General features: G+C 40.1%; 1 protein-coding gene across 5 annotated transcripts in view; it reads left to right on the top strand.

The window, feature by feature from the left end:
• Positions 1–20,470, top strand: part of SLC20A2 (solute carrier family 20 member 2) — a 73,756-nt gene that overhangs the window by 4,825 nt on the left and 48,461 nt on the right. Inside the window, exon 1 of one of the 5 annotated variants that reach the window (XM_048846640.2) lies at positions 16,485–16,611. The exons of 1 other annotated variant lie outside the window; for it this stretch is intronic. The gene's annotated coding sequence lies outside the window, so the exon portion shown is untranslated. Of the gene's footprint in view, positions 1–16,484; positions 16,638–20,470 lie in introns of those variants that run through there. 3 more of the 5 variants (XM_075127434.1, XR_012668007.1, XM_048846638.2) reach the window with 3 other exon arrangements.

Here is a 20,470-nt window from a genome sequence, read left to right as displayed (position 1 = left end):
AGTTCTGTATAATCACAGAAAGTGTGTAAAGGAGAGCTTTCATAGTCTGGTTTTGTTCAACTGTAAAATTGATGTTTCAGGGTTATGGCTGCAAATGTTTTTAACTTTGCTTTTGCACACAACTCTAGGGTTTTTTAAGAAGTGATACTGTCAGTCTGAGAATATTGAATTAAATGCTAAAAGTAACAGAGCTAAGGTAACTGATGTACTACTTAACAAGTGTAGTGCTTTCCGCCTTCAAAGTACTTTATAAACATTGACTAGTTTCTGTAAATTACAGGTCAGATTTTTAAAATTGTTCAGCATCCAGGAGCTCTCACTGCTCTCCAGGGGAGTTGTTAGGTGCTGAGGCTCTTGAAAAAATGACCACTTAATTAGATGCCTAAATAGAAGCTGTTAGGTGCAAGGTTTTTTTGAAAATTAGGTCCTATAATCTTAACTAATCTTAACTATCCTTGGGAGGGGGAGAGAAAGCTCAGTGGTTTGAGCATTGGCCTGCTAAACCCAGGGTTGTGAGTTCAATCCTTGAGGGGGGCATTTAGGGATCTGGGGTAAAAATTGGGGATTGGTCCTGCTTCAAGCAGGGGGTTGGACTAGATGACCTCCTGAGGTCCCTTCCAACCCTAACCTTCTATGATTCTATGATCCTAACTTAAGCACTTCCGTTGTTTGTGTGGTAAAAAATAATCTTTTGGTCATAACTAAAATATAGGGAGGTTTTGCTTAGTATTGTGCATACCTAAATTCTGCCGGCAGAGTTTATAAATTTAATGAAGCTGCAAATGTGGTTCTTAGGAGTCACACATTTGTATTGCCTTAGAGACTAACCAATTTATTTGAGCATAAGCTTTCGTGAGCTACAGCTCACTTCATCGGATGCATACTGTGGAAAGTGTAGAAGATCTTATTATATACACACAAAAAGCATGAAAAAAGACCTCCTCCCACCCCACTTTCCTGCTGGTAATAGCTAATAGGTATTTTTTCATGCTTTTTGTGTGTATATAATAAGATCTTCTACACTTTCCACTGTATGCATCCGATGAAGTGAGCTGTAGCTCACGAAAGCTTATGCTCAAATAAATTGGTTAGTCTCTAAGGTGCCACAAAGTACTCCTTTTCTTTTTGCGAATACAGACTAACACGGCTGTTACTCTGAAACCACACATTTGTATTGTTTGTGAGCACAATCATATTGGAAACCTTGCAGGAGCTCTAAGTTTTCTAATGAACTCTGCCAGTTACAATAATTGAAATATGCCCCCTCTTACACACACATACGCATATTTCAGGCTTTGCTAAAATTAATAGGGTCACATCCTCAGCCTGGTGTAAATTGGCATATCTCCATTGAAATCAATGGAGCTATGCCAGTTTACACCTAATGAGAAATGTAGGACTGGAAGGGACTTTGAGAGGTCATTGCGCCTAGCCCCCTGTGTTGAGACAGGGCCAAGTAAACTTAGACCACCTCTGACAGGAGTTTGTCCAATCTGTTCTTCAAACTTCCCATGATGGGGATTCCACAACCTCCTTTGGCAGAGCTTAACTACCCTTATAGTTAGAAAGTTTTGCCTAATATCTAACCTAAATCTCCCTTCCTGTAGATCAAGCTTTTTACTTCTTGTTCTACCTTCAGTGGATGTGGAGAACAATTGATCACTATCTTCTTTATAACAGCCCTTAACATATTTGAAGTCTGTGGTAAGATGATTGGTCCCCCCTTAGTCATCTTTTCACAAAACTAAACATGCCCAGTTGTTGTTTTTACTTTTCCTCATAGGTCAGATTTTCTAAACCTTGTTGCTCTCCTCTGGGCTTTCTAGTTTGTCCACATGTTTTCTGAAGTATGGTGCCCAGAATTGGAGACAGCTGAGGCCTCACCAGTGCTGAGTAGAGTAAGGCAGTTACCTCCCAGGTCTGCTGTTTGACATTTGTGTTAATACACCCCAGAGCCTTTTTCTCAACTACCTCACATGGTTGACTCGTATTCTATTTGTGATCCACTATAAGCCCCAAATCCTTTTCAGCAGAACTACCATTTAGCTGGTTATTCCCCATTTCGTTGTTATGCATTTGATTTTTCCTTCCTAAATGTAGTACTTTGCACATATTGGATTTCATCTTGTTGATTTCAGACACATTTTCTAATTTGTCAGGATTGTTTTGAATTCTAATCCTGTTCTCCAAAGTGCTTGCAGTCTCACCCAGATTGGTGTCATCCACAGATTTTATAAGTGTACTCTCCACTCCATCATCCAAGCCATTAACGTAGTGGTTCTCAACTCTGGTCCACCGCTTGTTCAGGGAAAGTGCCTGGCGGGCCGGGCCAGTTTGTTTACCTGCTGCGTCTGCAGGTTCGGCCGATTGCGGCTCCCACTGGCCGCGGTTCGCCGCTTCAGGTCAATGGGGGCTGCAGGAAAAGGCGGCCAGCACATCCCTCGGCCCATGCTGCTTCCCGCAGCCCCCATTGACCTGGAGCAGCGAACTGCGACCAGCGGGAGCCACGATCGGCCGAACGTGTGGACGCGGCAGGTAAACGAACCAGCCCGGCCTCCCAGGGGCTTTCCCAGAACAACCGGTGGACCGGAGTTGAGAACCACTGCATTAATGAAAACACTGAATAGTACCAGACCCACTACTGACTCCTGCAGGACCCCATTAGATATGCTGTCCCAGTTTGACAGTGAACCATTGATTTATTTCTTGAGTACAATCTTTCAAGCACATGTGCACCCACTGTATAGTAATTTCTAGACCATGCTTCTTTAGTTTGTTTATGAGAATGTCATGTGGGACTGTGTCAAAAGCCATACAAAAATCATGGTGTGGCACAGGAGCTCCAGGGCATGGTGCTTATCAGATGCTAAACTCTGTCAGAACTTGGTTTTAAGACTCCACGTGATACATTGTAAAAACCACAGAAGAAACCTCTGCATGACTTACATTGCCCAACAACACTGGAAGCTCTGAAAGTGGGAAGACAATCCTGATAAGACCACAGCCCATCATGCTGAACAGTACTGTCTCACGGTTTACTTGTACTCCCGTCTGCATCCATCTATTGTCTCTTGTTTTATACTTAGATTGTAAGCTCTTTGGGACAGGGATTGTTTTTATTCTGTGTTTTTACAGCACCTAGCACGGTGGGGTCCTGGTCCATAACTGGGGCTCCTAGGCACTAAGAAATACAAATCAATAATATTAATGACGCCTTCAGCCCCGGATGCCTTGTGTGGAAGGCCTTAAATTGTAACCTTAAATTATTTAGTCATGGTGATTCCTTTTGACACTGTTATGAATCTTTTTATAACTCGGTAATTTTACTTACATGTATATATGAATGGGCAGGATTGACCAGAAGCCCAGCTGATCGTGCTGGGCTCCAGTGTGCTCCCCTTCTGAAGCAGCCTAATTTTATGTGTTCAGTAGGGAGGCTTGTCATGGTCTCATGACTCTCTGCTTCCTGAAGCATGACTCCCTCTTTTAAAATTCCACTGAGGTCAAGAGTGCCATAGCCATGGGGCAAGATACAATTGCATGCCCCCACTCAGGTGAATATGCTGCTGCTCAGCCCCTGTGCTGGGGAAAGTTGAAGAGTTTGCCACTGCTTACCTTCCTCATGTGAGAGAATAAGACTCTATCTCTACATGCCTTCTACCGGGGGGGGGCGGGAAAGTAACTTTTGTTGGAGGGAAACACAGGAGTATTAGCTCACTTCTATCTTTGGCCCAATGCACTGTAAGAACAGTAGTGTGAGAAGACCTGGCTACAAGACTGACCACTCCAGGTCTCAGTTTGGTCATGCCAGTAGTTCGAGGAGATGAGTAAAAGACTACTCTGTCCACATTACATGATTGGACTGTGTTTTAACCATGGTAGGAGGTGCCCTTATGTTGTAACCTGGTTCTCTGACATGGTGGTTCTTTGACTGAAGATGTAGTCTTTGATGTGGACGTGAGACAGCTGCTGTTTAGGAAGAGAAGGCTCAGTGCCTCGGACTCATGAGAATGGAGGTAAGATCATCTGCTTTCCAGTCCCACTCTACAAGTGGTATAAGGTGTAGGGTGTTTCCTGGAGTCACCTGCAGATGGTGAATGCTGCGCAAACACTCCTTCCTACCTTTCTGCGGACTCCCTCTCATTTGGGAGGGATGTTGAAGGGGAAGGCACTGAAAGCTTAATGGTACTGCGGGGCAGAGCTACTGAAGCCTAGGGCAGATGTCTGATGGAGGTTGTGGAGGGAGGAAGATTTTGCTGCTGCTCCAGCAGAGGGTGTAAGGAAGGAAAAGATCCTGATACCAATAGTAGAAAAGAATGAAGGGCTTTGGCTGCTGTGAGATGGGGGAATCAAAAATGCTGTTTCCCACAGTGGGCGAAAAGTTGGGGGAGCATTTAGCCAGCCAGTAGGGAGTGTTATCCATCTTTATGAAGGGTATTAGGCAAGACAAAGGGCTAGGATTTAGATATTTTTAAAGAATGAAAGCTTACCTCTTCATTTGACCTTTGTGTGGAATGCATAAAATTGAGGGTGTTACTATAGTTTAATAAAAATAATTCCAAATTCCAAGACTAACAGACTTGACAAATAGTCAAAGGAACCAATCTTGAATTAGAAAAACAATAAACCAAATTTTAAATTTCTGAGGTAAGCCCTTTTTATTAATTTAAGATATGCAGTGGCAAAACCTGGTAGCCTTTTCAAAACTGAAAAACCTCCCATTTTTCAAATACTTATCCAGCATTCTTGTCAATTACACCCACACATCCCTTTAAAAAAAAAAAAAAACTCCTCCCTGGCAGAGATCTATGAATGACACATTTTAGGAGGACTGGTTTAGCACTGGTGAAATCTGAAGAGGGTTGATTTAAACTAGTAGGGTTTAGTGCAATTGAAGAGATAGAAGCAAAATCAACTTTGTGTATATAAATACAAACTTAGATTCTGCATAAACGTATGCTTAACTGTACACATGGGTAGTCTCATCAAGGTGCTGACTAGGGCCCCAGTCCTGCACACACAGATGTACCTAATTGTACACGTGGGACTACATTCATGTGTAAAATAAAGCATGTGCATAAGTGTTGGCAGGGTCAGCACCTATATAGTCAGCAACTGTATAGACTGATTACCCCTTTCCACAGATTGTTAGTGATGGTTTTTAAAATACAGCACTCAACATTTGTAATCTTAGAGACATTTTTTTTTGTAATGCAGAATAGAAAGTTATCTTTAGAACTGAACACCAAATGGATGTACTGCTTACTAAAATATCGCCTGTATCATTCGGAAAGAATAGCCTGTAATATGTTTTTGACTGACACTGTGGGGTGTGAAGTCTAAATTCCTGCATAGAAAGATGTACACTGGTTGTGCAAGGGAGTTCCATGTGATCATTTTATTTATGGCATGTTTCTCAGATGTCTTTCCATGAATAGAGCAGCTGTTATGAACTTTAACCAGCATGGAGCTGTGAGTGCGTTTAGCCTACTCCCTTTTACTATATTCAGATATTGCTGTAGGCCATGATGAACAATATCAGAATTAGTTTGTGACACTAGTTTTATGAAATCAAGCAGTAGCTTAGCCTTAGTAAATACATGTTATGGACATCTGATAGAAAACTTAAGCATAAAAAGGGCATATTTTTTGTAGCTCAACTTCAATGGAAAATTTAGATTAGGAACACAAGTTGGGAGCTGATATAAGCCTCCCACATCCATTTCTTTAGTGTTTAAGATGAAGAAAGGATGGGGCTGGAAGAAGAGGAGGGCTTAGATTGTTTTTGGGGGTGGGAAGAGAAGGGGGTTCTTGACTGTCTTTAGCTATGCTCTTCACCCACGTCTCCCGTGTTAAACAGCAGTGGGGCCACTAAATAAACTTGCAGGGATTTTCCTTCTTTTGGTAATGAGCTGTGCATTGTTAGAAGTCGATGCATGGGCAAGACTTTGAAAAATTTATGTCCATAACTGTGCTAATTGATACATTTACATGACCTATATGTGGAAGATGGATTTTTTATTCTGATTTAGGTAAATATAGAGTGTAAGAAATACAACTTTTTGTCTAACACACCTTATTGAAAATTGCAGCAGCTAAAGCTACCTCTCCTATGTGTTGCAACAGATTTCCTTATCCTGACTCTGTTTCTGCAAATACCAAAGCTTTAGCATTCTAAGTCCATTAATGACCTAAAACTGATGAACCAGTGTTGCTCTTACTGCTCCTAAGAGTATCTCTGCCACAGCTGACAGCAGCAGAGCTCTCCATCACTACTGCTATTCTGCTTTGACAATAGCAATGTCCTGAGGGCCCAACACTAAACTACTCTGCTTGAATTTCAGCTATTGTGGATGAGGTTGTGGGGTCTGGGAGCAGCACTATGCTACAACCTGTGAATTGGACCTTTGTTCCTCTTAGTTTGGGAAGGGCAGTGGGGAAGGGCCAGGACCATTATTGATTATTCCTTGCAACCTGTTGGTCTTCCTGGCAGGAGGGAAAGGAGGACAAGGGGCAAGTGTTTTTAAGGAAGGTATTTTAAGGTAATTTCTCTAGAAACCAACTCTTGTTACTGATACACAATGTGGGGGAAGCTGGAAGGTGAACTTATGAGTGCATCCAGAGGGAGAAGCAATTGGTTGAATACATGCCTCATAAATTTTGGGCATCAGGTTCTTCTGGATTGAGAGTGAGAGGAATTATATTTCACTCTACCCCAGTCTGTGTTACTAGTCCTTGATAGAGCTTAAGGGATTTAGGATGATCTGTTACTCGGTTAAAGATGTTGGAAAAGAAGGGAAATGTGCCTAAATCCAGTGTCCTCTGTTAAAGTTTGAGTGGGCTGTTTATGTATAAACCAGTGTCTTATGCTCACCTGGAAGATGGTGTTCAGGCAGGGTCACCCCATCCAAAAATATATACAGCAGAAATATGGAGCTTCAGTGGTGGATGATGGACAATTATTAGAGGCATGGAGAGACTTTGAATGAAGAATGGGAATAGAGAAGGTAAATAGCATCACCTGTTGTCCCACTACAAGAACAAGAGGACATTCAATTAAATTGAAAAGCAGTATATTAAAAACCTTGATATACAGTGCATACTCATGCCACATGATATTGAAGCCAAAAGCTTAGTGAGTTTACAAGGAGGATTAGACATTTATATAGATAATGAGAACACTCAGAGTTATATTAAATAGGATTAAACATAAATTAGGGATATAAACCTTCATACTAACTGATGAGGTTGGGAAAGAATTTCTCCTGTGGGAAAATTACATCATTGTTCACTATAGAATTTCTTGCATCTTCCTCTGAAGCATCTGGTACTGGTCACAGTCAGAGCCAGGATTATAGACTAGACAGACCACAGACTTGATCTGATATGGCAGTTCTTGTGATCAGCTATGATGGATAGAATTCCCATGAGAAGGATTGAGAGGGGTCCTTTGAAGTTTTACAAGACAAGCTACTGCACACAGTGGGCTCAGTTTTCTATATATTTTTTTTAATGAAAAATGACAGCTTTTGTTGAAGTGGTATTAAAAGAAAGGGTCCAGAGGACTATCTGTCTTCTTGGTAATACTAACCGCTTATATAATTATGGAGCCCAGGATTGCTCTATGCTCTACTGCAATACAAACATGTAATATAACACATGTACAAAGAACTAGGATCTTGTATAAGCAGGCTGCTCTTTGCAGACTAGTTTTCTCAAGGCTATCAAGAAATACAAGAACACACCCTTGTTGTTTGAAGTACACGCTGACTTTAAAGGGTGTTCTGTCCAACATTAGGGATTTCAGAAAGGGCAGGAGAGAAAAGGGGTTACTAGGGGGAGGGAGGGATAGCTCAGTGGTTTGAGCATTGGCCTGCTAAACCCAGGGTTGTGAGTTCAATCCTTGAGGGGGCCATTTAGGGATCTGGGGCAAAAATTGGGGATTGGTCCTGCTTTGAGCAGGGGGTTGGACTAGATGACCTCCTGAGGTCCCTTCCAACCCTGATATTCTATGATTCTATGATTCTTTTGATGGTCAGAGTAAGGCAGAGCACACTAATAGAGCTAATAGTTCCAGCAGGTTTTTACTGAGCTAGAGGATCCTCCTGGCAGTATTGGCACAACAATGAGGGTTGAAGTTGGTCTCAGCCCTCTAGTAAGTAAATTTTTTTCCCTTCCTTGAAAAAAATCATTAAAGGTCTTCAGTGGTCTGAGCTTCAAGGTAGTGGACAGAGTTTGATTCTTCTTATGTATTTGCAAAAAGAAAAGGAGTACTTGTGGCACCTTAGAGACTAACCAATTTATTTGAGCATAAGCTTTCGTGAGCTACAGCTCACTTCATCGGATGCATAAAGTGGAAAATACAGTGAGGAGATTTATATACACACAGACCATGAAAAAAGGGGTGTTTATCATACACATTGTAAGGAGAGTGATCACTTAAGATGAGCTATTACCAGCAGGAGAGTGGGGTGGGGGGAGAGAAAACCTTTTGAAGTGACTTTTCGAGTGACCAGAAAGATTGAAGTGTTCTCCGACAAGAATTATAACATTCATAATCCAGTCGGAGAACACTTCAATCTCTCTGGTCACTCGATTTCTGATCTAAAAGTGACTATTCTTCAACAAAAAAACTTCAAAAACAGACTCCAAGGAGAGACTGCTGAACTGGAATTAATGTGCAAATTGGATACAATTAACTTAGGCTTGAATAGAGACTGGGAGTGGTTGAGTCATTATACAGAGTAAAACTATTTCCCCTTGTTTATTCCCCTCTCCCCCTCCCCCCCCACTGTTTCTCAGACCTTCTTGTTAACTCCTGGAAATGGCCCACCTTGATTATCACTTTGAAAGGTTTTCTCTCCCCCCACCCCACTCTCCTGCTGGTAATAGCTCATCTTAAGTGATCACTCTCCTTACAATGTGTCTGATAAACACCCATTTTTTCATGGTCTGTGTATATAAATCTCCTCACTGTCTTTTCCGCTTTATGCATCCGATGAAGTGAGCTGTAGCTCACGAAAGCTTATGCTCAAATAAATTGGTTAGTCTCTAAGGTGCCACAAGTACTCCTTTTTGCGAATACAGACTAACACGGCTGCTACTCTGAAACCTTATATATTTGGGCTCAGCTATTCCAAGATCCTTAGATACTTCCTATGGGTGTCTTTCCACATATAATGTTCAAAAAATGTACTTCGATATCCTGTACTCTCTATACATGCATGTGTGTGTGCGCACACACAGAGACCTGTGTCCATTGAGATTCTTGGATACAGACAGACATACCTGTGTCCACTGAGACAGGTGAAGATGGCAATTTAAAAAAACAATACTTTAATTAGATCAGTTTTGTAAGCAGTTTATTCCTGGTGCTAAAAAAAGAATAGGACGTGTGTGTGACTAATGGCCGTTATAAAACTGAGAGATACCAGTTTCTCCCATTATGCAAATTACATATCATGGTGGAAGATCCATGTTTTAAGGTACACCCTGATGCAGGAAGACTGGCTGGTGAGGTTAGACCTGAGGAAAGTGCACCTCTCAGTCCAGTGGTGAAAATTCCTCTTTGTCTGCCTCTGCTCTGTGGCATTCTGCTAAACTCCTGAACTCTGTGGTAGCCCTCTTCTCAGTCAGCATGTTACTTGAGATGGCATGCTGGTCGAGGCACAGAACTTGAGGATTGGTTGTATCAGAAGTCTGTTTGAAGAAAACAACTCTGGATAACCTGAGATTCTTGAGAAATCCACAGAAATGATTCATGCTCTGTGCTCAGCAAATATATTTCTACGTGGGTACTTATATGGCCCTCAACACTGTAATACCTGAGCACTTGGGATTTATTGTGATTTTCCTCTAGCAGATTCTCAAATGACTCCTGGAAAGGACACTGAGAACAGATCACAAGGTTTTTTTTCTGTATCCATTCAAGCATTAGTCCCGAGCCACATTCATCTACTGTAATCTACAAGGCTCAAAGCACAAGCCCTCTGGTGATAGAGAGTGAGAACCCATCTCTATGTTCATCCCTTCTTACTAGAGGTGTAAGAGGAACTGGCATGATTGCTCTGTCATTTGGAGCAGGTTGAGGGATGTTAATTATGCAGTCTGTTGTGGGGCAAAGTGTCCCTGTGTGGCTAGAATGCTATCATTAAATAGATTAAAGAGGGAAGGAGGGATTTGTATTTAATCTCAGGAGGTTAGACTCATGGGAGTTGGAATTTGAGGAATTTGGGATGGCAACTGATAAGGTGGAATGTGTTGTGGTTCTCCTGGGAAGGGATTTTGGTGCTGATGTGTGTTTAAAGATGACCTTGCCCCTGGTAGGGACAGATGGAATTGTTTTAGTGTCTGTTCTGTTCTCTGTGAAAGAATTAGAGAGCAGTTTTGGGTAACTGCTCCTCTGCCTTAAAGGGGTTTGTGACTGGGGACGTTGCAGAGTTCTGTCCGATCACCCACTCAAATTCACTGTCTATGTGAGACAGTGAGGCACTTTGGGTTAGGGTGTCTGCAGTCTCTGGGTGACTCGTTGCTATACTTTCCTCTCATTGGACTTGGAAAGTGCTGCAGTCTGGTTGGTCTCAGGACTTGGATGAGAGTAAACCAGCTGAGATGAAACTGAGGGTTATGTTGGTAGATCGGGGGAACTACTAGCAAAAAGATCAGAAGCCTGCAACACTTATTTTGGGATGTGGACTAACAATCCTTTGTAACCTCATGGTTAGATTACTCTAAGGTCAGTGGAACACATGCCTGGGTGGCAGTTACGTATTTGTTTTGCACCAGTGTTTTACAAGATACAAATATCAGAATGCTGTGCCCTGGAACTCTGAAACCCCTAGAAGACAGGCTTAGAAAGAGAAAATACAGTGGGCAAACCTAGAGGAAAGATTTGCATTTTGGGGGTGTGTAATATGTTTTCCACCATGATTGTGGCAGAGAACTCTAGATCTCCTGGGGGGTCCTGCAGATGGAATCTGGATAGAAAGAACTTAAATCTTGTTCAGCAGTGGATAGGTCGGCAATTTCTTTTAGCTGAACTGGCTGCTGGAGATTAGATCCAGAGGCTTTGGCAATAGATCCCATCCTCCAGGGCATGTAAGGATAGCATAAGCTTTCCTCCCATGCACCATATTATCATGGACAGAGGCTCAAATGAAGAGATTATACTGTTGACCCCAATGCTGGCAGTATTGGAACTCTCTGGTCTTGAAATAAAAGTCCTTTTTCCTAAAAGGACCTCAAATCAAAGTTAGGATTTTATTAAAGACACAGAGGAAAGTTGTTGTGCATCCTTCTTTTTTTCACCCCTGTGATGTTTCCTATTTTGCTTCTTGAGATACAGGTCTCATGATGAGGAGCTTCTTGGAAATGGAAGTCTGTTGGATGAGTCGGAATGAAGAAGAGTCACAAATTTAAGAAGTTGGCTCAAGTTTTCATTGCAGGCACTGGATGTTTCTGAGACCAAGCCCTGTGAGAAGAGCATGGGCAAAGAAGAGGGAAATGTAGATCCAGTCTTTATAGGAGGAAGCAGGGACGGCAGGATCTGAGAGAGGACGTGCCACGTACAGCACATAACTTTTTTTTTTTTTTTGTTCTTCTCCTTCATCCATGAACTATAACACTTCTTGTTTCTCTGTTCTGGAAATGTGAAAAAATAGATCTCATCTGTGTCTTTAATACAACCCTGACTTTCCTTTGAATTCACTCTCAGAAAAGTATGAGTTCGCTGCACTTAGATTTTTGTTGATGATTGGATAGCTGCTTCTTTGTATTTTGGAAACAGATTTTCTTTTTATAGGAACATATTGAATTCCCAGAGAAGTTTTCAGCGTGTACCAGTTACAGAACATGGCATAGCCGGGCTTTGCTTATATTTAACAAAGCAACTTGTAATACAAAATATTATAAATGTGCATTTAAATCTGAGGAAAAAACTCCAGTCCCCTCTCATTCTATTTGCCCCGGGATATATTTACTTTATAAAATGTTCCTGTCCTGTACTCTAGGTGCATGTCAATATCAAATAAACTTTAAAAAAATTGAACTGGATATCAATCTTCCCAAAACGTTCAGCCCAAAAGAACTAGAAACTTTTACTTCCCAACTTCTCTTCTCCTCAAATCCCTGTTCCTCTTCAAGCTCCTGGGCAAACAGGATAAGCTTGGCCATGTGCTGCGTAGGCCAGTGGACGTTGGCTTTGCATGACCAAAGGTTTAAGGCATGTTCCAGAGTTGAGTGTTCTTCACTGAGCAGAGCTTGTGATCAGCTTCTTCCCATCTAAACCATGGGGCTGTTTGCTGAGGTACTTGGACTGATTCCAATAGCCACAGTATGAGGCAGGGTGAGAGGTGATCTAAAGTAGCCAGGGCCCAAATCATATAGGGATTTAGAAGTTGAAACCATCACCTTGAATTGCACCTCAAAATGAATTGGGAAGCCCTTGGAGATCATGGTGCACGGGTATGATGTGAAGTACTGCTAAGTACTTTGGCCAAGCTGTTCAAAAATTACCTAAAGTTTGGGTCTTGAATAAATAGTGATTTTCAAAAGTCAGAATGGCCAGCAACTCCCATTGATGTTAGTGGGAGCTGTTGGGTGTTCAGGACTTCTGAAAGTCAGGTTACTTATTCAGAAGCGTAACTTTAGGTTCTTATTTTTTAACATCTTGGCCCCTGTATGAAGCATCTCCAAATAACAGCTAGCCATGTTCTGCACTACCCGAGTGATTTTCAAGCTACACATGATATTGCCTAATGTGTTATGATCATGTAATTATGCCTCATTGTTTATAATCAGTATGTGCAAGGGGGCCTTTAAAGTTTGCCTGACATGTACATTTAAAATCTTAAAGTTTAATATAGTTTTCTGTATTTAATAGTGTTTCTGATGAAGGTGGATAAGAAATCTGCTGGTCTTTCTAATCTGAAGAAAACAATGTATCTGTAATGGTGTTCTACCCTTAATAAAATGTTAGTTATTTTTTGCATCATGACTAAATGCTTGGCTTTGGGGGTTGGTATTTTTATATATAAAAATTTTATAAGATTAGTTTTTGATAGGTATAGTTCTTTAATGAATAATTTGTATAATTTTGCTTTTAAGTAAATAAATGTAATTAGACGAATTTATAAGTGTGTTGGAAATAGTTTTACAGTTTATAAGGGAACAGACATTTTAGACACCGTAACGGACAGTATCTCCTGACTCACCTTCCTAGCCAACAACTGTATTCTAAACCAGTATTATTTTGCTAGGTAAAGAAACAATGAAAATTCCCATATCACTGAACTACTAAACTTTAATTGGATTCAAAGTGTCTGCTTTTAGAGATTTTATCAGTGATATTCATTTTAAAAAATGCACTGTATTACTGTATATGGCATACTGATCTATTAGTAGCTCCCAACTAATGTGAGACATTCCAGTACTACAGTGATGGGCCCATATAAACACTTGGATAGACTGTCCATTCTGAGAAGTTACTCTTGATGCTATACTAAAACCTTTTCAGGATTGTTTAGCTGCTGATGCACAAACCAGTACGTTTAAAAAAAAATCAGCTACCATCCATTAGATTGGAATATGAAAACCTGAACATTTATCAGTGTCTATATATGGCTCTACCCATTGCTGGTGTTTCTCCCAGCTTCCCTTGTTTCACGATACTTGCCTTGTTCAGCTAGGCATTCCTTCTGGGCACTCTTGTTACTGGTGTTCTTTTAAGATCTCTATTAAAGCTTTACTGGTTTTTGAGAGCTGTAAAAGTGAGGGACTTTGTGTGATTTTCTTCTCTCCTATCTTGAGATGCTACTGCAGGTATCGGAAGAGAAAATCCCTATGAATATAAGGGAAAATATACCTCTAGAAACCCAAACATTAGTAGACTCACAGGATTAGCAGATGGTGCAGTCAGCAGCTTCTTTCTTATTGTAAATTTTTCTTATTAGTCTGTGAAGAAGAGTGTGGCTTGAATTTGATAAAGTTCTCCTCCATACAGCCCCATGCCCCAGAATTGAGCACGAATTGCCGCAGACAGTTTTCACAATTCTGGGTTATTTTGGATGGTGGAAATATATTTTTGTTGATTCTGAATAAACTACAAGGTAACTTAGATGCCATGGTTGAATCTTGTCTAGAACAAGGAGCTGTTAGAGGAATTTATGATAGATGGATTTGATGAAGACTCTACCAAAACCTTTTATATTTCAATGGGCTAGATATTTAGTTTTGATGGGAACTAGTTTGTTTTTCCATACTCAAATCTGTTCCTCATAATTTTTTGTTTTCATTCATTGCATTCTTCAGTGGTATGCTGTATTACATACTCCTATTTTAACCGTGATGGAAAACCTTTCTGGGATTATGAGTTTTCCTATGACTGAGGTCCATGATGTTGATTAAACAGAACAAAAACTTTAAAGATGTTTGTTTACTTTTCTTTGATCTAAAAGTTTAGATATTTTTGTCTACGCACTTTAAAATGAAGGATAAAATAACCTCTGTGACAGGACCAGCGTGTGGAAAGTTGCACAGAAAACAACTGCAGACAACTGTGCGCTTGGGCCTGAGTTACTCCATGGAGTTGGAAGTCCTGATTTTTTGATTAGCAGTAAATATATCTGTTAAGCCAGACGTAAGAAATTATTTTAATCTGGGTACATTCATTCATTTTTACTGTGTGGGAGTTTGTGGGAATTAGGGTTGGGTTTGGGGTTTCATTCTTGGAAATTCTCACTTCTCAGCTGGAACAGAAGAGGTAGATGAGACTTCAAGATGGATATATATATATATTGGAGTTTTACCAAGCCAGAGGTCAAAAGGTCAGCAGTGATAAACATAAGGAATATATTTTAAATCCACCTCTGTCTTTACATGCTAAAGACTGTTCCAAAAAGTGGATATTTTGCATTCCCTCCCCTATCAAACCTGGGGCCCAATCCTACAAACATTGATAGTGATAGTGTATTCAACCATGAGTAGTCCCTTCATTAGGGCTACTTGAGAGTATCTTTAATCAGATGTGTAAGAATCTACAGGATTGAACCCTGGTCTTTATTATTAAAACAATGTCACTTAATAGGTATGGAAAGGCCAATAGGAAAGTGCCAGGTGCTTCAGGCTTTCTCACGCCTGAAACTTGTGAACATAGTCATCAGCTATTCCAGAGTCAAAAGGAAAGACTCTACAACCACAGAGATGTGACTTCTTAAGTAAATTATCAAGTATAATGCAAGCTTAATAGCATTTTGGATCTTGAACATAATTAAAGCAATGTTGTCTGTGAGGGATTGTTGACTGGAAGAGAGGACTGAATTTTATCTTTGACTTTAGGAGGCTATGCGTTTTGTAACTCGAGTTTTGCCCTACTAATTCTTTATGTGGAAGACAATGTAGACTTGCTAGAATGTATGAGACTCCTTGTAAAGACTGAGTCACCTTTTGGATTCGCTAAGTTACACATGGATGACTATGACCACCAACTTAATCTGGGAACAGACAACCAGTTTAGACATCTCTAAACACTCCTTACTAGGAAAGGTACTTTATTCAAACATTTTAAGGGTGAGATTTTCAAAACTGGCTGCATAGTTAGCCTCCTAAATCCATATGTAGGCCCCGAAATCAATGGCCTGATTTTCCCAAGTGTTCAGCATTTAGCAAATCCCTTTGCTTTCAGCACTTTTTAGAATCAGGCCACTTTTTAGACACCTAAATATGGACTAGGACTAGGAGCATAACTATGCCTCAAGTTCTACATGTTTTGGTCAAAATGTTCAATTTAGAACATAATTTATTGGTAAACCTGAAAACTGTCAGTTTAAGTTTACTGAAATCTGAAACATGATGATTGAAATTTTACAGTAAATATTTTTTCATATAAATCAGGTTTTCAATTGTATGCTAAATTTAAAATAGTAATGCAAATATCTTTTATAAAGCTAACCCAGGTGCTTTTCTGGGGGGCGGGGATTAAATCTTTGCTACTGTATATTAATAAGAATGTTTTTCATTTTAAGGAAAATGGATCAAGGAATTTTGATTGGGTATTTTAATGTGAAGTTTTATAACAAAGGTTTGTGTGCTTGGGCCTCAGTCCTGTAAAAATTCACGCATATGCTTAACTTTATGCACTCTGAGTTGTCCCATACAAGCCAATGGAACTACTACTCGCATGAGTAAAGTTACACACAAGCAAACATCTCTTTTGTACTGTTAATGCAGTTTTCATAATGTGAACTAAATAGATGCTTGGTCCTGCTTTTGAATAGCAGACTTGTAATTTTTCAAAACTACTTGATCGTGCTAAAAATCCAAGCAGTGACTTGTGAAAATGAGATTTTCCCCCTCTCTGAACCGGTGCTTTGAAAGGGGTGGAGGTGGAAGAGAACATTGTTTCTTTTAAGATGAGCTTTATTGGATTGGTTTGTATGGTTAATATAATCATGACGTTATGTTGTGTTTTATCAGTGCCCGCCCCCAGCAGAATAACTTGTTAAGAGGAGGCAGATTTTCACTTAGTGAATAAATCCCTGGACACACATTGTTCTTTGTCGGTGTTGTCTTGGCTGCTCTCCTGTGTTGGAGTTAATTTTATCCTGGAGCTGCTGTGTAAGTTGTAGAACTGTTTACCCAATGTAAGTTTGTGTGTTCAGTTGTGGCTATGTGATAAGATATCTATTTTAGATTTCAGACTATATGTACAATCAGGAGGGAAGTCACTTGAAGAATTAATTTAGCTCCTCTTTCTCTTCAAAACAGCCTGTAAATATTAGGTGAATTTTCAAGATTTATATGTCTTTACAAAATCTATTATTGGTATCCTTCAGTATTTATTGTTTGGCTTCTAGTCCAGGAACTAAAATCTGTAGTGTCAAACAATAAAAAGGTTCGATTGATTAGAAAGTTTCTACTCATTTGCTGCAGGACAAAATCTCAGTTCTTCCAGCAACAGTTTTTTTATTTAAAACTGAATGAGCAACAAGGACTTGTAGCTGCTTGCATTTATTTTCCCAGCCTCTTTCTTTGATTTCTTTATATGGTGAATGGAACCTCTTTAAATAACTAGTTAAACATAACTGCTGTTTGTATTGTCAGCGACTCTTTTCTGCAAACGTTCTGAATTCATTTCACCAACAGAACAAAATGCCCATATTTAATATTTTGTATGGCTTGAACAGGAACAGTAAAGAGAAGCTTGATCTTAAAAATATGTGTAAAGGAATTTTTTAGCTGAGATGGGGGCTAGTATTTTTAACCTTTCAGTAGAAGAGAGGGGGACAGTAGGAACTAATAAATGAAAGTATCCTCTGGAAATTTTAGTAGCAGAAGCTGAAACCCTCCCCCACCCATGTTAAACTTGATCTGAGTCCTTGAAAAACTATGAATAGCAGTACTGCTGCCCTGTAAAGTAATTGCTTAAAGCCTTCTTAAACTTTAACCGGATGGCTGTAGCTGAAATAGGAATTGGCTGATATACTGACTGCTTCTATGTGTACTGGGATTTTTTTATTTATTTATTTTTAAAGCAGTCAGGGCACCAGAGGTGCCCTGGAACATAAAACTTGTATCACAGTTGGCCCTGTGACAAATGCTATGCCTGAAATTTAGAGCCATATAGGGATGTTCTTTGCCTAGAACCACTTGAATTACACTACCTTTCATGTCATGGCTGGTTATTAAATAGATAATGTATGAGTGTTGTGGCCTGTGGAGGAGCAAGGGAAGATAAGAACTATTAATGTGAATTTTAATTTGCTTGTATCTTCAGTTACAAGATGTATTTGATGGTAATAGAATGGAGTGCAAGATCTGTGGGATGCTGTAAAGTCCATAGATCTGTCAGGAAGGAAAACTTGACACTCTTTTTGAATGAAAAACACGATTACATGAGAGTTTGAGGGGTGTGGAATAACCTACCACGTGCTCCAGTGTACTAAGTTTTTAGACAGACTTCTCAACTAATGGTAGCTAGAAGTGAACTTGCTTTTCATTACAGATCAGATGTGATTACTTAAAGAGAAATGTCTATTGTTTTGAACGCTGCAGGGGGAAAATCCTGTTGTCTTGTATGTTTTATCGTCTAAACTTTTCTAAAGGGTACTATTTGTTACATTTGCACCTAGAAAATGGTAAATTTACCCTTTAATGTTTGCTAATATTCAAGCAGCAAAAAGTGCTTTTAAAACTGAATCTCCCTGTAAAGAGGAATTGTAATTCACCTTTTCTCTTGCAGAACAGATTAAAACATGTTAGCCTAAATCAGGTGTTGGGAGGACGTAATGCACAGCAAGGTTCATGTCAGTTTAATTTTTGCCACTGCCTGAATAGATTGTGTCCTAGTTTTCATCAGCGGGAAGATGAAAAGACACATTGTGGGTTCTCACTCTCTGGTTGCTTGTTTCCTTCATGTAGCATATTTGTTTTGTCACTGGTTGGTAATGTGTTCTAGTTGACCCCTTGGACTCTGAACTTGGCTTTGTGAGTGTCACTTTCACCCTTCACCACTGTTGTCTGATGGTTCCTGGCCCTCAGATTTCTCTCTTTGGTAGCAATTTGTTTGTCTAGAAGAGTAAAAAACTGGCAAATTTATGCTCTAAATTTCTCACGAGATTTTCGCTAAGGGTTTTTTCTGTCTATAGTTGAAAATTTACCAAAATAGCTATTACAGCATAGTTATTTTAGTATAAGCCCCTGTGTAGACACACTTTACCTCCCAAACAGGTATTTTGGTAAATTTCCAAATGTAGGCAAGCACTAAGATGAAGTGTGGGTGTTACACCCCAAGTTCATTCCAGCGGTCCCCTCTGAATTTCATATAAATCGGGTATGCACCTACCTGTTTTCTACCCCAACGCATATACCACCATAGAAAACAGAAGCTCCATTCTCTGGATATCCATCGAGCTTTTGCTTTCCAGCAGCAAAGGGCCAGAGCCTTCAGGAAATCTCTGAGACTCTTTATTACCACTGCTGAGCAGATGAAAGGTGAAGCAATCTCACAGAGACTTTCTAAATGGATCTCAGATTGAATTCTGCTTTGCTGTGAGCTGGTGGAGACTGGTGGAGTGTAAGGCCCCACTCAACCAGAGGCCTGGCTACCTTGGTGGCTTCTCTTTAGGGTGTCCTCCTCCTGAAGATCTGTAGCGTGGCAACATGGGGCTCTGTGCGTAACTTTACTTGATATGATGCCCTAATACAACTGTCTTCAGCAGACACATCCTTCAGTACAATGGTCCTGTAGTCTGCAGTGCAGCATGGTTTCTCAACGAGACGCCCAAAGCAAATACCCATAGGGATCACAACTTGAAGAAGGAAGGAAGATGACTTACCTTACGATAATTAGAGTTCTTTAAGACGTTTGGTCCCTACGAGTATTCCACTACCTAGCCTACTTCAGATCCTTTACTAGGTATTTGCAGTAGAGTAGGAAGTGGAGAGGCAATCGATCCACACCGCCCCTTACGCCCTTGCTTCGGAGCATGAGAAGACTCAGGGTGCAGGCATGGATCAACAGACGACGATAGTAAAAGTCTTCCAGTTTCAGGTGCATGAAATGCATGCAAATTCTCAATGGAATGCCCATAGGGACCACACATCTCAGAAAGCTCCAGTTATTGGAAGGTAGGTAGGTAATTTTTCTTTTTGCCTGGCTCCTTGTCTTCATCTCCCCTTCACAATGATAATTCGAGAGGAGAAAAATCTGGGGGCTTACATAGACAATGATCAAGCTTTTAAAAAAATGTTTGTTTGTAAAAATACATATATTGGCTCCTGTTGAGACAATATCAAAGTTTAAGGGCTCAAGAGGACTGAGATGAGGTTTGCGTAATTGTGTATGTGTGAAGAAATAAACCAGGCTTTTTCTCTCTCCTGAAATCCATTCTTTTCTGTACATTCTTTGTTCGGAAAATCTGAAGAAGTAGCACAAGATAAAACTTTGCCAAAGGATGTCAGAACTCTCTCTGAAAGCTACACAAGAACCATTGAAAAATGTATATTTGAGTATAATAAATCCAGTAGTGCATCATACCGTTCAATGAACTAACCAGTTTTCTCTAGGAGGAAAAGAACCTTACATTTACTGTTTTAACTTTTTTGTTAAATTTCTGTTCTGTGACCTGGACACACACAGATGCATGTAGGTACACTGAAATAAACATTGTGAAAAATCACAGTATGTTCCAGTGATTGGAAGGCCATAAGGCTAAAAGTATTCCCACTACCCAAAAGCAGCAATAGATAAACATTTGGAGACATCTGGGTGCCTTCTCATGTGATGTTTAATGAATAAATGTTTTCAAAATTAAGGGCCAGGTCCTCACCTGCAACTGGTGTAAATTCACATAGTTCCATTGAAGTCAATGGGGGAAGGCCAACTTACATCAGCTGAGGATCTGGTTCTTTTTAAGCTATTCACTTACTACAAGAAAAAAAAAGTCATCTTGTTTTTCAGAGAGGACCAGTCACA

Source organism: Caretta caretta, chromosome 4 (genome assembly GCF_965140235.1).
Source record: "Caretta caretta isolate rCarCar2 chromosome 4, rCarCar1.hap1, whole genome shotgun sequence".
NCBI classification, from domain to species: Eukaryota; Metazoa; Chordata; order Testudines; family Cheloniidae; genus Caretta; species Caretta caretta.
Note: the sequence above shows the minus strand (reverse complement) of the source record. Positions and strands in the feature narration are given on the sequence as shown.